This window comes from Acipenser ruthenus, chromosome 10, assembly GCF_902713425.1.
Source record: "Acipenser ruthenus chromosome 10, fAciRut3.2 maternal haplotype, whole genome shotgun sequence".
Lineage (NCBI taxonomy): Eukaryota > Metazoa > Chordata > Actinopteri > Acipenseriformes > Acipenseridae > Acipenser > Acipenser ruthenus.
Genome location: NC_081198.1, coordinates 34482650 through 34499749, shown reverse-complemented (window position 1 = coordinate 34499749; position 17100 = coordinate 34482650). Strand labels below are relative to the sequence as shown.

The 17100-nt window shown below is 37.2% G+C and overlaps 1 protein-coding gene across 1 annotated transcript in view; it reads left to right on the top strand.

Moving 5' to 3' along the window:
• Positions 1-16286: 16286 nt before the first annotated feature.
• LOC117403098 (obscurin-like protein 1) overlaps positions 16287-17100 on the top strand; it is a 46738-nt gene continuing 45924 nt past the window's right edge. The window contains exon 1 of the mRNA XM_059032069.1: positions 16287-16806. The gene's annotated coding sequence lies outside the window, so the exon portion shown is untranslated. The remainder of the gene's footprint in view (positions 16807-17100) is intronic.

Sequence of the window (17100 nt, the reverse complement as noted above, 5' to 3'; positions counted from 1 at the left end):
TATATATATATATATATATATATATATATATATATATATATATATATATATATATCCTAAATAAACCAGTTTTCCACAGTAATTTCAAATCTTATGTATAAACTGTGATCTTGTGTAGTTTGGGCTGTTAATGTATGTGTAGTGATCTTGTGTAGTTTGGGCTGTTCAAACTTTACAGAAGCCAGTCTCTTAAAATAAGAGACACCCTACTCAAGACATATTAACCACAAAAACTGATACTGTAGCCAGGGTGTACAATTAAACCTTTTTTTCTTTTTTTTTCTAACATGAGCTGCATTTTCTATGCAGGGGATGATATATGTACCCAGGATAAGATATAAGATAAGATAAAACAATGATTTATCATGCAAGTTAATAATACTGAAATATAATTATTAAATGTCTATTTGCTTCCATAGTTTAGTATGGTACGGGCCCATTGATTCTGACCGCTGCTGGCGAGATGAGGTTAAAGGCTCTATAAGTGCAAGTTCCAACTCCTATTCACACTCAGCCTCCGCCCTAATAGATTAACTTAAAGGCCGGCCTTTGTTTTTTGTAGTTTATTGACATTCCACAAAGGTAGCTGTTGGGACACATTTCTGTGCCCCTTGTAACCAGCCAGCTCTATCATCATTCTAGAATTAAGATACATTTGTACTGACAATATTTTACAGAAAATACTTTCTGTACAGCTCTTGTATTGTCATTATTTCCTTATAAGAACCTTCTGAAATATATATAAAAAAACCCTATTGTTAAAACCTAATGGAGCACCACTCAGGAGTCTGCCTCGTCTGGTTCCAGGTGATCGATTGGTAGCCAGTCGTGTCTTAACTTGCATTGAGTTTGCAAGCTGGAGCTGTTTGGAATTTTTTCCGCAACAGTCACCAGGATTTAAAAACTACTTCACCTGAGGGGCCTTATGTTATTGAGATACATGGCCTCTAGTTATATATTTAAAGTTCCAGACATCCTCCATCTCCTGTCATTCCATTGTTCTTCCCAAAGCATTACTGACAAATTCCCTCTTTACAGCTTTATTTGTCAAAATAGAGGAATCCCCGAAGGAGATGCCACTTACCAGTCCATAACCACTGAGCACAGTCCACACACGCTGATATTAAAGTCTAAAAACCTAAATTAACGTGCAAGCGACATAAATAATGGTCTAGGTGTTTGAAATAAAGTCGGAAATTAGCTTAAAAGGATGTGGTCTTGAAAGCTTGTTTTCAGTCTAATGCTTGGTATCAAAATCAGCATTGTTTCTCCTTTTTCATCTTTGGACTAATACAATAGTTTAAAAAAAGAACAAATTCAAACTTGAAGCTAACTCTTTAAATACAACACTATAGAATAGAACTGCTACACCCTGTACTGTAGGTCATTCTCCAACATATCATGGTTTTCACATAATCCCATATAGCACAGTTGAAAAGTGGTTCAATTAAACAGTCACTCGAACAAGTTGTTCAGTGTTCTTTGTGCTTAAATGGCCTACTTGAATTAATGTGCAGAGGTGTAACAAACAGCAGGAATATACGTATAATAAACCAGGCTAAATAAATACACTATAGTTACTAGAGATTTTGAAACCCAACATGTAGCACTGAACATGTATAGTCTCTGTTATTAAGTGTATTTATTGAAAAAACATATTTTGACACGACTGCAATGTAAATCAGAATGTAAAATCAACAGATGTGCAGCACACATGTTACTGGTGATCGACAGTAAAATATATGTAAATATTGTTTTGTTTTTGTTGGCAACTACTTTAGTTTGCTTTAGTGACATGTCATTGACTCATTTGTTTATTTGAATGCAGTAAAACCTGTATTAACAGCCACCTGAAACCTAACACCTAAACCTAAGTTAATGAGACAGGAACATTGAATAAGCAGCCACGAATGTCCATCCTTATTAGTTACTATTTTACAAAAGGCAGGGTGACTATTACTGTTTTATAAGAATGTAAAGCTATGCAAAGTTTCAGGCAGGAAACTCTAAATACCCTTGCAAATATGATGATCTGTTTGACTGGAAAATCCTTGTGACCATCACCAGAAGTCAAGCAGACTTTAGACTAAAGAGCTGTCTCCCACAATCATGTCAGCCTTCTGTAAGTGGAAGTTACTTATAGTATTGAAGCCAGATCAATTTAAACCTACCTCTTTGCAGTCAGTGCCATGCTTTGAGTTACCCTCCTTCTGATCAACCTGCACCTCATTTTCAGCCTTGCCTGGGGGGTTGGCAGTTGAACTGCCTCCTTGCCAATGTCTCAGCACTGGGGGAGAGATGTCAATCAATATTTGGAGGGAGCACCATTTCCCGAAAGGCAAGGCTGGGCACCAAAACAAAGCAAGGAAAAATACTGTTATGAAGGCTAATGTCAACTGTTTTTATTTTTTAATTAACATATTAATTGTAAATCTGTTGTCCTGTCTAAAACCAGACTTTGTTGGCTTTTCAGTTTACTTTTCAGTTTACGCTCCCTAACTGGTGAGTAAGGATGGCATGAGCAGTGTTCATTTTGATTCACAGCATACCATTGCACAGTTGGGACATTTAAGGAGTAAAGAAAAAATGAAACACACACACACACACACACAAAATAAAGTTTCTGAGGAATCTTTACACCTACATATCTGCAGCACACATGTTTCATATAGTTTCCTTTTCAATTTTCAGGTCACATCTAGTTGTAGCTCACTACCACCTCCCTGTGGCCGTCACGCACAATGAACATGGAGGACCTAACATCTTTTGCTACATTTCTTATATCTTATAAAAACACAAAGCAGAGCATGAATTGAGAATCTGTAAAATGTATTTAGATTACAGTTTGACTGAATATTTTAGACCCGCTTATTACAGCAGTTAACCATCTGAAACGTTGTATATGGGTTTATTAAACTTTACAATATTGTACAGTGGTCCCTAATCTTGATTTGATTACTGTGAGAAATAAATATGTGCAATAAAAACAAACCCAAATACACCAGTTGCCTTTCCTAAATCTATTTCAGCCAAGGCACTGTGCCAATGGGCTCTTGCCAAAATGTAGTTAATTTTTCATGAAAGCGCTGTAAATTGATTTAATAGCAAATTTCCTATTGTCGCTGAGCCATGTTTGAACATTGTATTGTGTCTTCAATTCAGCCAATTTATTTAATAAATGTCGTGCTGTGTTTACCCCCAAATTCGCTCAGCATTTAAACTTATAGCCCATTCAAATAAATGTTTGCACAAGACTCTGACAGGTGCTAATGTATGAAAAATGAAATGTTTATATTAAAACACTCATCAAGTTGTGATGAATCTTGTTATCGGTATATTACAAGCTCTTTTCACAATCTAGGTACAGTGTACAACATTTGAGATCTAGCTTACCCGATAAAGGAACATCCTTGTGGTGTGCAGGGTGAGTCATACAGTCAGGTAAAGCACAGATTTGCATCCTGGCTGTGCAAAGTTGTCAGTCTTCGCTAGGGATTTCCACATGGGCTGCCGTGATTAACAAGCCAATACATTGTGCAAAGGCTTTCTGTGATATCACGAACCCTGAAATGCCCAATTCATTGGCTTGTAATTTAGTAACCCATATGTTATTTTTGTATGTAAAATATTTCAAGTTTATATAGCTTATATAAGTATGGAGAATAGCAATTGCCAATATATTGAACACAGAAAGCACTAGCTCGTCCCTTTATGGAACACAGTATGGCCGACACTGAAGTACCTCGCAAACTCTACTCCCTTACAGTGGATATTCTTGGAATTCCACTGCCTGCTGACCCAATCCCTGTGGATGATATTCCCAAATCAAAAAGGAAACGGTGCTCCATTTGTCCATTATTGAAGAACCGAAAGACAAAGATCTCCTGCACCTCATGCAAAAATCCAATCTGTCTTCAATGTGCTTGTCACATGTGTCCAAATTACATCTGTAACTGCTCTGAAATATTTGAATAGTGTTGTTTTCTTTTGTCATCTTTTTTAAATGGATTTAATTTGTCTGTTTCTTAGACCAAATAAACCAGGGGTCCACTGGACCCGTGGAGAGTACTTAATTGACTTTTTTTGGTGGATAGTATGGGTTAAAGGAGTGCTAACCAAAGATTTTAAATCACATTTCTTACCTCTTATTAGTGCTAGCAATATTATCAAGACGTTGTGACCTACAGCAACTAGAATGCCGCTGTTTATGTAGAGCACTGAAGTTGAAATATTTGTTTATCCTTGTGGCAAAGTGGTGATTGATTACAGGTGCGTGCAGTGCAGAGTGGAAACAAGAACACACAGACAATGATTTTTCAGGTGCGAGGGTGTTTATTGATTTATTATACAATATCCAGAGCCTTATGGCGAACACCTGTAAATAATGAATGATGGAAGTGATACAACAGCGTGTATCACTTTGTTTGTAATCCTCGGGTTTGACCCGAAACCAAATAACAAAAGTCCAAGTTCTATTACACCCACACGAAACACAAAACACAAACACAGTTACCAGTGAGTGATTATTAGTGCTCGTGGTGCAAGACAGTTCTCCGTGAACAAAGGGGAAAGTGTTGGTGTCCGGGTTTGATGCTGGCTGAATAGCGACAGCTCCGGATCTTTAGTAGCAGTCTAAAATAACAAACAAGCAGTTTTTACTCAGACAACTAAAACACTCATGTTTTTAGCAACACAGGATACTCCTTCTAGGTTTGTTCTAACCATTTTCAAAAGGAAAAGATCACTTACACTATGTCCCCTATGTATGTCCCCTATGTACACTATGTACACTATGTCCCCTATTTATACCCTCGCTCATGACCCCTAGGTTAACCAGCGCATCTGCTCCTCCAATCCTCAGATGCCACGCCGTTTACCGTCTGGGTCATTGAGTTTGGGTACCGTAGCTTTGCCCCTTTCTTAAATGACTGACTTCCACCTACCCTAAGAAATAAATTGTGGTGCCATTTAGTTAAGGGTACTCTGTTCCTTTTACACAGTGCCCTAACAGGTCGAGAGGGAGATCTAATACCAAGAATCATTCGATCTCTGTCACAATCCTGTATTAAAAAAAAGTTAAGAACTGAAAGACTCTCAGCACAAAAGGGGAACCATTAACAATGTGAATACAGCTAATAAGTGGTTAGTTCTCAGATCGAAACTTGGTGTGTCTATGAAATATCAGAGTTATGTTAACTGATGTATAGTCGCAGTCCTGACATAAAAGATTGAAAAATACAACTGCAATACCATTCTAACAGTGTTGCCCAGAAACAAAATAGCACAGGGATGGGCCCTTTGAAACAAAGTCTTTATTCCTACCATGTACTTAAATGCATTGCTTGTGTTTTACAATATAAAACTAAGGACATTGACACTTGTGGCAACTGTCAGAAAAATGTTTGGTGCCACTGTATATTGCATGGGGACATTAATCAATGGAAGCAGACAAGAGTAGTGAGTCAAATCACCATGGGAGAAATATCATGAATAAATGGAAACAGGAACAGCTGGTTAGAAAACAATAACACAATCAGTACATTGAGCCGAAGCCAAGCTCTGAAGCCAGGTATCTTTGAACAGTTAAAAGCACCCTGATTCCTAGCAGCTCCAGTTCTATTTAAAGTAATCCTTTCGCTGGAATCATGTCAACATCAGTTTTCTGTAGCTTATCAGAGAGGATGAGAGAGGGCGAATGCTGTTGCCTTTGGCAGAGCAGTCTATACCTCACACAAACAAATGCAACAACAGTCTTTTTTTCTTCCTAATCCAAATCTGTAGGAAAGGAGCCAGGGCATAATGTTTGGGTATTGTTTAGGCTGGATGAGACGGCCAGCATTTCTTTCATAACAATCACAGAGTCAGCAAGTATTGGAATATGTGTTTATGTAGTTGCATGCCAAATGAGGTAGGGCATGTTTAGAAGGCAGGATTTCTTTTATGCATTTTTCTTTAGCCTGGATAACCTAAATTACATGATTCATCTTGTTTCCCCATAGGCACCTGCTTAAATTGTATTAAGCCTGTTTAGCTGACTAATACATCTTTCTTATTGAGCTACCATCCAGAGGGAGAAACCTACATCAGCACTTTCAACATCAGACCTTACCATCGTTGAACTTAAAGAGAACCTACAAAACACCCATCAAAGCAAATGTAATTTATGGAACTGTTTGGTACTGTTACCCATGGACTCAACGCAGGCCGTCTAACACATTACCCGCAGTCGCTAACACCATTGCATACAGATATTTCGAAATACTTAAATGTAAACGGTAGCTTCCAAATTGTTGTTTATGTGTCCCTGTAACAGGGTCAGGGTTCCATCGCTGGCTTTTCGGACGCACGTGTGTGCTTTTGAGCTAGTCTTGAGTATCTTAAGTGCCCAGGACTGAATAGTCTTCCTTACTCCATTCAAATCATGTGACAATGTGACATGCCCCACCCACTTTACAAATATATAGACAGAGAGAGAGGTTGGGGGGCTGACTGAGTTGACAGGTTACACTATCACACAATTTAAATGAAATGCTTACTTTTTAATCTATTTTGTTGCATATTTCAAAGATGCAATGTCCTATGTTTTGTTACCCTAAGCATATGTTGAAACTATGTGTCATAAAAAAGGCAATAACTTTTTTAATTTCACCTTTTCTTCTTAAGCAATGATAGAACTTGACATGTCATTTATAGGTAATAGCAGGAGCACGCCTGATTGATGTAGTGGCAAGGAGATTTGTGAAGGAGCAAAAAACGTGTTTCACTACTGCAAAAAAAAAAAAAATTTAGGGGAATGGAAAAAAAAATAGTCTGCCTGTGTATTCAGAGAGATTTAATATACAACTGCTTAATTATTATTATTATTTATTTCTTAGCTGACGCCCTTATCCAGGGCGACTTACAATTTTTACAAGATATCAGATTATTTTTACATACAATAACCCATTTATACAGTTGGTTTTTTTTACTGGAGCAATCTAGGTAAAGTACCTTGCTCAAGGGTACTGCAGCAGTGTCCCAACCAGGGATTGAACCCACGACCCTCCGGTCAAGAGTCCAGAGCCCTAACCACTACTCCACACTGCTGACCCATTATTTTATACTAATAACTAACTTTATTACCTACATTTGCCAATAATGATTTACTACTAGCTGCTAAGAGATGCATAATACTGATTACAAATATGTTTATGCTCTTAAAATAATTGGATTCTTTTTAGTCTTTTGAAGTCATTTTTCATTATTCCTTACTTGAAGCACGTTCAAATGGCATGTTGAATTTAGTTTCCTGGCATCCAGCAATCGGTTAAATAAATATCTATTTTCAACAGAGATGTGATGTGCAGAAATTGCTTTAGGTCAGAATAATTCTTCAAACATGGTGACTTTTTTTCTTCTTTTTTTCATCAGAGAAACAGAATAAATACATCATTCCTAATTGGTACTTTGAATTCAAATGTTTTATGCAGGCATGTCTTACTGTCATCCAGTTACAAACGTTATATTCTTGGACACCACTCCCAAAGAACAATAATACATCATACTAACCCTGTCAGACAATCTAGGTGCAAAATGAATTAATATTTCTAGACACCTTGAATTTTCAAAATGATCTTCTCATTCAAAAACAACAAATCAATGACAGAAATGATAAGAAAGATTTATAACAGTATCTGTTATCTAAAAGTAGCTGTTTTCTTTTAACAAAAGATGATTTATAATAGGTTGATAAATACACTTAACCTTACAAAAACCTTAGGAAATTGCTTTTAAAAAGGAATCCCTACAGTTACAAGTTACTTAAACAAAATGATAGCTAGTTACATTAACTTTACTTTGAAAATTAATGTGACTAGTTACAATAACAAATAAATGTACATTTCACATAGTGTAGGCAGCAGTGTGGAGTAGTGGTTAGGGCTCTGGACTCTTGACCGGAGGGTTGTGGGTTCAATCCCTGGTAGGGGACACTGCTGCTGTACCCTTGAGCAAGGTACTTTACCTAAATTGCCCCAGTAAAAACCCAACTGTATAAATGGGTAATTGTACGTAAAAATAATGTGTTATCTTGTAACAATTGTAAATCACCCTGGATAAGGGTGTCTGCTAAGAAATAAATAAAAATATGTATTTTTTTCATTTTGGACTGGCTGCAGCTCAAAATATTATTTATATATCCAGCTATCGACCCACCTGTTCCCTCCTCTGATTCAATTTTCTACAAGTTCATATAAAAAGTGTGTTCATATGACATGTAAGGTTTGACTTGCACTGTTGAAGCGCTTTCTGATTTCCATGCTATGCATTAGCCATAGTCCTTTTTTTAAATGTAACTAAAAGTAACTACATTATTTTTTCACATGAAATGTAATACATTACCACATTTAGTTACCTGTCTGAAAAAGGAACCCAGCACTGTATAAGACCGTCTATTCAATCACACTCTCAGGTAATTTCCATGAGGTCAAACAATCAATGATAACATACAGTACATACAATAATCTCTACCCCACTGGAATAAGCCACAGCTAGTTTTACAGCACTGGGAATTTCCATTGATTTAATCACCCCCCTTTTTTTGGGGGGGGGGGGGGCAAAAACTAGGATAAACATAAATGGTTGATGCACCCCAGTGTCATTCCTAAACGTTGTAAAATTCCCCAATACAATTCAACTATGGGGTATAGGCTGATTAAATCAACCCCTTCATTCATAAAATTAAACTTGTTAAAGTGTTGCATCCTGCTACACTTGTAGATCGCATTGTCTGCAGCAGCAACTTTTCATTATCTATAGTATTGTCTTTGAAATATCTGCACATTCTAGATTGAAGTGTGCTAGTTAAACAAACAAGAATTATCACAAGAAAAGGGGGCGTATTGATAGTTGCCTAGAAGGAAATGTTATGGATATGAATTGTTGAACTAAGCAGGCAGCTAAGAGGGTACTGAAGCTAATTATGGGTAGTTTGGTTTATTTTAAAGCTTTACTTTCTACTTTGTGAGCAGGTAATGGCTGAATAAGCTCAAAGCCAGGCCAGAGACTTTTTATAGAGAGTCTCTTTTTATGAGAGGGTCCTGGCCAAGACAGACAATAGAATTTATAACAAGCTGTTTGTGTGCTTAGTGGTTTATTGACACGCAGAGGTTAAATGAAGAGGTAGCGCAATGAAACTACCCAATTTGCTCGAAAAATTAAACATACCAGTCACAAAACCGATTGTAAAGGTTGACCTCCTCTCCATTGGTAGTTCACTATCCAATCTGCAATCAGTTTTAGAGACACCCTGTTTGTAGAAACAAGTTCAGTATTCCTGATATTGATGTGGACCTCATTTGCTTTTCTGAACTGATTTAAAAAAAGCTTTTAACACACATACATTTTACTGTAGGTTTTTTTTTTACCCAGTTTGAATGTTGCCTCAGATCTGCAACCTACATTGCATTCTGAAAGACAGGAGATCAATGGACTGTCAAGCCTTTTTTTTTTTTTTTTTTTTTACCTACAGATGTTAATAAACCTATGAACCACCCTTATAAAAGTTTACCACAGGAAATTGGCATGGTCATTTTGCTGTTTTCCCCATGCTTTTCTCATGATTATGCACTTACCAAGGTTTACCATGTTTTCAATATGATCTGCCATACCTCTCTGTAGTTTACGATGCTTAACTCTGCTTAACTATGTTTTCACTATGCTTTATTACACTTTGCTAGATTTTTACCATAGTAAACTAGTATAAGGGCAACCTCGGATTTCTCCATCTGGACTTGTGGGTGGTATCACCAGCCGCTTTTATAAACGCAATAGCTAGTGCAGTGTATAATGGTTCCAGGTACTTGTATGCACAGTGTGAGTGATGTGGAAATGTATGTTCTACTGTTGCCGTCTCACCCCAGGTGGCAAAATTCATTACAAGAGCTTCCTAAGGGTCCCCAGACAGTGATAAAATGTTCAACATGACTATACACTAAACACTATGTGCCTGCTAGTTATTTTGCAAAAGCACTACCCCAAAGACTTACTAGCTGCTGGATTATAGATATATATATATGTTATTTTGAGCATACTTTCAGAAGTGGCCCAGGCAGCCACAAAGAAGCCAGTCTTCAGTGGGTGTTGTCTAGAGGAGTATCCTGTGAAGCAATAGCATTAAGAAGCTTATACAGCGATTTGTGAATGTTGAAAGGCATGGGTGTAATTTGACTTAGATTACATGCACAAAAAAGAATAAACTAATCCTATTGCTTTTCATTACAAAACATGCAGCTCCATTAAATGATGTGTTTTTTCAGAACTTTGGAATGATTAAGTCTTTAGATGCAGGTACTTAGACCTGACCAGTACCTAGGCTACTGTTCCTTCAGCCACGCTGCACCTTCTCATACAGAACTCACTGCCACTCTTCCCATGTAGTGCTTAAGTACTTTACAGTAAAATGTCCCTGATATGTCACTACAAAGGTTTAAATTGTATTGCATTCTTTTGTCATTTAAATTGCAATTCTTCATCTTTTTTTCGAGTTTTTTTTTCAGTAATATGCACCATAAAACACTGATGACAGTCATCCTATCCCTTATAAATGAATAAGACACATTTTAGAAAGCATTGTTATATAAGTATATATTTGTAAGTGATTGAGATTTGACATCGCTGTTTCTGAAACTGATGATAAAACGCATTGAAAAACTTCTGGGATCTTCTGGGATCTCATCTGAAATATATACTTTTAACAACATAGATTTCTTGTTTGAATGGCTAGAACCAGACAGCTGCACAGACTTAGCCTTGTCTTGTTGGTGTAATGGATAGACTAGCACTCACGTTTGTTCTTGTAGAGGTATGTAAAAGATAAGATGTCGGATAAGTAAAAATAGAAAAAAATAAGAAGTTAATAATGTAAACATACACAATGAGGTCAGGCAAAGGTGTTTTATTATATTTCACTAGGTGAGGCATGTTGTCTGCTTGTAGGCTACAAGGATCTGGCATTTTGTTTAAACCTTTTTATCATTAAATTTCCTTCATCCAATGTAATGGTTTGAAGTACTTCATTTTGTATAGCATGTCTTTATTCTGTAGTTGTTATCTGTTGTTTTCTATTCATATGTTCTTTCCTTTTTTAAAACATGTGTTGTAATTATGTGCACTAGTTAGATTATTAAAACAAAGCGTACCACCAAAACACAGAAAACACCACTGTCTATAGATTATATTCATTTGCAAGTGCACTTTGGCTTGATTTGTCGTGTTAGGTAAACACTACAGTAGTTTATTTTCCTAATTAACACAAGCATGGCTATCAGTCCTCGCTTCAAAATATATATTTCTCTGATTTATTGAAAGCAGGTCATTAAGCAGGTATCTGTATGAAGCTTTACTATAATTTGATCAACTTGTTGAGTCAAAGACCTGCCTTAACACCAGTTTTAAGTTTATAAAATGTATTTCCCTAGTTTTTATTATTTTAAGTACAGTTTTCACTACACCCCTTGTGATTGTGAGTAAAACTTGAGAAGTAGCCCTCTCCATTACAACTCAAGTGTTTACATGTTTTGGCTGAGTTACATGCTTTTACTGCCTTACTGTTGCAAGATAATATACCTAATATACTTATACTTCACTTCTGTGGATTTATACAAGACGTTAATTAAGTCCTTTATGACGATGTTATAAATGTTACATTGTGTCCAATTCAAATAAAAGGTTATCAAAAAAAAACCTCAATCTAACTGGCTGCCATCTTGTTTACATTCATTGTTTTGCCATGTGTCTTTGGTTCTTGAGAAACTATCTGTCACTGTGACCATTCAGCTGACTCCACCTCCTTATTCTGTACCTGTATACAATGCCACAAACCAAGTTGAAAGGAAACCATACTACATGATTTATCAAGAATCAGGAACCAAAGAAACAAGGCAAAACTACAAACACCAGAAAGCAAGATGACAGCTAGTGAGCCACTTGAATGATTTTTTTGTTTTTGTTTTTTTTGCCTTTCCAAACAGTAACTTACAGTCATATTATAATTAGTATTCTGATCAGGTACCTAAATAGGGTATTGAATTAAACACTTCCCACAGTCTTGAAATCTAGCCAATCCATTCACGGTTTACTGAATTTCTGTCATATACTGACCACCCAGTAATCTAGTACAGTATCTCTCCCCTGATTCAGTCACGTTACAACATCCAGACCACATTCATACTTACAGGGCCAGCCACAATGGAAAACACAGACTACAGCTATACAGTACTGCCTTGGAACTTGTTGTCATCAGAAGCTAAGCAAGGATGGGCCTGGTCAGTATTTGCAGGTATGATTCGGAATCAATTTCAAACCCAGACACAAAAGGGTTAAATGTTATTGTATGATACACCAGCTTGACCTTTGAAAAAGCCTTAATTTGTGTAGCAAGTATAAATCAGATATCTCAAACTGAAAAACCACATCGTCACAACATGGCTGCCATTTTAAGTCACAGGTCAAAGTGAAAGGGTCCTGAAGAGTTTCAGTAAGATTGAGAAGATGAAATCAGTCACCCTTAGCTTCAGACGGGATGCATGCTACTATGTCATTGAAATAGAGTTTTTCTTTTAAAATTAATTTGGGCCACTTACATAACTGCAGACAAGGAAAGGTTATTTTCATCTGGGTGTAGTAAATCACAGTGAAACTATATCGAGAACCTAGTAAAACACAGGCAAACATGGGTAGATCACAGACAATCATGGTAAAGTATAGAAAAAACATTGGGACAATTATGGTAAACTGCCAAATCAGGTAAAGTTTTCTAATGTAATGCATGACACTTGGTGCACCTTGTCTTGTGAGCTGAGACTCAGCAGACCTGTCCAGTCCACAGATCCTTCCCAGCTGCACATTCCCTGAAGATAAACGGAAAGCTGTGTGGTCTGGGGGGAGAAACATTTCTGTAGTTCAGCTAGAGGAGGGGAGGGCAGCCACTTGACATCACTGATAACACTCTCTCCAGGTCTGAGAATGCAGCTGCATACCTGAAGAGCAGCTCATGAGTTATTTATAAGCAAGCCCTCCTTTGTCTCATTCATACTGTGGCCCTCAATACCACTGTGATACAATACTACCGATTTTTAGATCATTAAAATAGACTCAGTTATCAAATTTCAAATGCAACATATTTTTTCCCCCATGAGCCTTTGTGAAAGAATAGTACAATGCATTTGAATTACTATTTTTAAATATGGGGTCAAGAAGATTGTCCGCAGTAGTGTGGTGAGTTTGTCCCTGTCCGCAGTAGTGTGGTGAGTTTGCCTCCCTGATTCGCTGGAACAGCAGAGCGTATGAGACTCAGTGGAATCCCCAGTGAAGGCTCGCAATTTTGCACAGACAGGACGCAAACCTGCACTCCTTGACTGCCTGACATATATATATATATAAAAAAATTTATTGTACGGTAATTGTATTTATTTATTTTATTTTAAGTCTATATTTGTATGAGGAGTTAATGCAAGACATTTATGTACCAGCTTTACTATGAACTTTATTCTTTACACAATTAAAATATAATATATAAAACTTATAGTAGCTGTGTCAATACTTTGGGAGCCACAGGGACTGTACTGTATGTGCTGTATACATTGCAAAAACACCACTTCCAGTACATGTACAACAACTTTACAACACAGACGAGGATCTAAATACAGCCCCACATCTGAGTAAAGCTGCAGTGTATTTGTTTATGTGCTGAGTAGTCATGAGGCAACGCAGAAGTTTTATAAAAGGAGGTTGTTAATCCTGTCGCTTTCACAGAATGGATGTTTCAATACAACATCATTGCCAGGAACCCAGCTTCTGTTTAGCTCCTGATCAGATTACTTCCATCAGTTGAAACAAGAGAGGTCAAATATCGAGTCAGAAAATGTTGAGTTTTTTAGCAGCTGAGGCCTTCCTTCGCCCACAGACACATTTGTGAACCCATGGAAACTGAGAGCCTGGGACGCATTTGTCAGGTTTTCCAATCAATGTTAAAACCTCCGCAAAAACACATATTACATATTACAAGCAAATGCTATGCACTGCAGTATTAAGCTTGACAATCAATACATCTTGTGTTACTGGGTTTACAATTCTCCACAACTGCAATTCTTAAAAGCATGCATAACTATAAAAACACTAATTTGTGCTATAAATAAACAAATACGTATTGGAACTTTGTAAAATTCAATGACTAACACTTTGACAATACAATACGTCTTTCTAAATGTGCTGGTTCTTTTAGCATTTCTAAATGTTTCACTTTTGAGTAGTTATGGATGAAAAACATATTTAACCCTCACACACAGCTTTCAATTCTGTCTATAACGAATACAAAGTTATTCCTCAAGGACTTACAAAGCAAATAAAACTACTTGCACACAAAATCGCAGACTAAAACAGAAAAGGAGACTGAAGACACATTTACATATTTCAGTATGTCCAAATCTTTAAAAACAAACAAAAGAGAGAGTTTTTAAAGCCTGTTTGGGAAGATGTTCGTGGAAAAAAAAAACTACTGCTTATGACAGTTACAATATAAAGGAATAACAGATTATATAAATTAGAATCTGTTCAAAGCAACAACAGATTGTATTCAGTAGATTCTGGTGAGTACTGGAGTTACTATGTGCACTGGAAGATGGTGCCAGGTACACAGTTATTTCCAAAGCAGTTTAAACTCTAGAGGCCTTAGAGGAAATTTCTCTGAGTGGAATAAAACACTTGTTACAGTATAAATCTAGCAAGAAAGTTGCAGGAAGCATAATGTGACAGGATGAAGACGTTGCACATTGATATTTTATGTCTTGTTTAAGTTTGGCAGAGATGAAGAAATCCAAGTGCAATCCAAATGACCACATGTAGAAAAGCACAAGAATCAGCCAGGAAGGCAGTTCAAAGGGAACTCAGTGAGGGGAGAGTTTAGGTCCTCTCAGAAGCATTGCAACAAAGACATTATTTGCAGGGTTAAAGACTTTTGTTTAATTATTTGTTTATTTAGAAATAAAATTGCCCAATAAGGGCTTAATTACACTAATTTGTTAATGTGACTACTGCTTTAACAGTACCTGCTTGACCAAAAATTGGCTTTTACCTTTGCACTTGATCAGTTTATTCTAAAGCTTTTAGCCAAAAGGCTTAGGAGTTTAGGTGAATTTCAGTTCTCAACCCGGCCTCATGCACAGGACTGATCTTTTGAAACAAATCCACCAAAAGCTTGTGCTGCAGTTCCTGTTATCAGTAGAAAGCACTTAATCAAATGGATGCCTTTCTAATGTACTGAGATAACTGACACTGGACGCCGCAATTGAGATAAAACTCCAGGTCTGAACAAATGCCTAAATTCCTACTGACTGGCAAAGATGCCAACTATTACTTGGAAGCATAATCTCATTGTTTTGTATTTAGTCTAGTGGAACCAAAGAAGACCAGGGTTGGGTTCAAATTGCTTTTGAATGGGGTGTTTATGAAATTAGATGGTTTTACAAGAACAAGATTTTGAAAAATACCATTGGGATACCATTGGTATTTTTCAAACATTAACCCTGAAGAAACCTTTAGCCTAATCTTGGAATTCAGGACCTTGGTGTCCCCAAGCTCCAAACACCTTGCTCTCCGGATCAGTCAGTAGCGGCTGTTTCATTCTAGGTGTTTGGTTGATTCATCCATTTACCATGTTTACAAACAGCACAGTAAGCTTACATGTCACCATTGTTCTGCCCTGCACATGTACAAAGCAAGGACACCTGTGAAACATAGTCTACATGTGAAACAATCAAAACTATTAACATGCCTGCCTCTCTCTAAAACATGAGGCCATTGCCAGAGTTCAGACACAATGTGCGCTGGAACTAACAGCCATTCTCATACCATTTAAATCATGTGACAGTGTAATCTTTCAACCCCACTTTGCTGCATATCTGCAACATTCATGGCTGACTACATAATGTTACCTTAGGTACAGTAAGGCAGTCTACGATTAGTGCTAATCGTGGTGTGTGAAACCAGAAAAAAATAAGGAACAGGCAATTAACAGGGGTGGTGCTAAAGTTTTAAGAGACCACTTAAATTAGGACTGTCCTTTTCCTCTAGGTTTTATAGGGTCTCAAGTTAGCTCAGTGACCCCCCCCCCCCTCATTCCAACCCAAGCATGTGTTCTATTATTAGTAACTTGTAGTGAGTGAATGGAAGGGCCTGACTTATCTCTCCCGCTGTCATCGAAGCCGCTGGTATTTTTAGGGGACAGCAGCAGCTGCAAAAGCATTTAACGGTTTTCTGCGAACAATGACACCAAGGGTGCTCCGGGACTCTTGAAGAGCCACACAGGAGGCCAAGGGGGATCAGGGAACTACAGCTGAGAGGCACTGAGTGGGCCGGGAAGAGTGAGAAAAACCAGTGTAGCAACTCAGAAGAGACGGACAGACAGTCAGACACACAAGGCTAAAAAAAGAGAAAAACAACAGGGTATTGAGAGGGTTACAGACAGTAATTTGAAACATAGACACACACACACATAAATATATGTGGAGAGAGTGGTGGAAGAACTGTAAGGAGATACAGACAAGCAGCAAGAGGCATAGAGAAAGTAACAGAACGAAGGAATTCAACCACTAACAGAAAAAGGGGAGACGAGACACTGAGGCAAAGCATTTACTCTGATGACATAAACACCGGACAAAGGACAAGTACCTTGAAAACTTTGCAGGAAACTTGAATGACTGCCACATTCTTCCCCTGCTGGTGGTTTTAAGAAGCACTTGTGTTTGAGGATTACTGGGCTGCAGTATTACTGTAAGTTTCTATTTAAATCTTTTTTTATTTTTTTCCCCCCTGATATTAAGTTTTAAAAATAATTTGCTATTCTGATTTAATTTCCATTGCAGTATCTACCAAAATAGAATTCCTATTACTACTACGAATGGACACACATTCTTTATTGTTAGGGACACCTGTATCACACATCTACTTAAATACCAGGTAGTATGGTTCTGATTACAGTGCATACCTTCATCATAAAGAATGGTCTTTCTTTAAAAGATTAGTCTTATACGAGCTGCTGTCATTTCATTATATCAAAGGCATTTG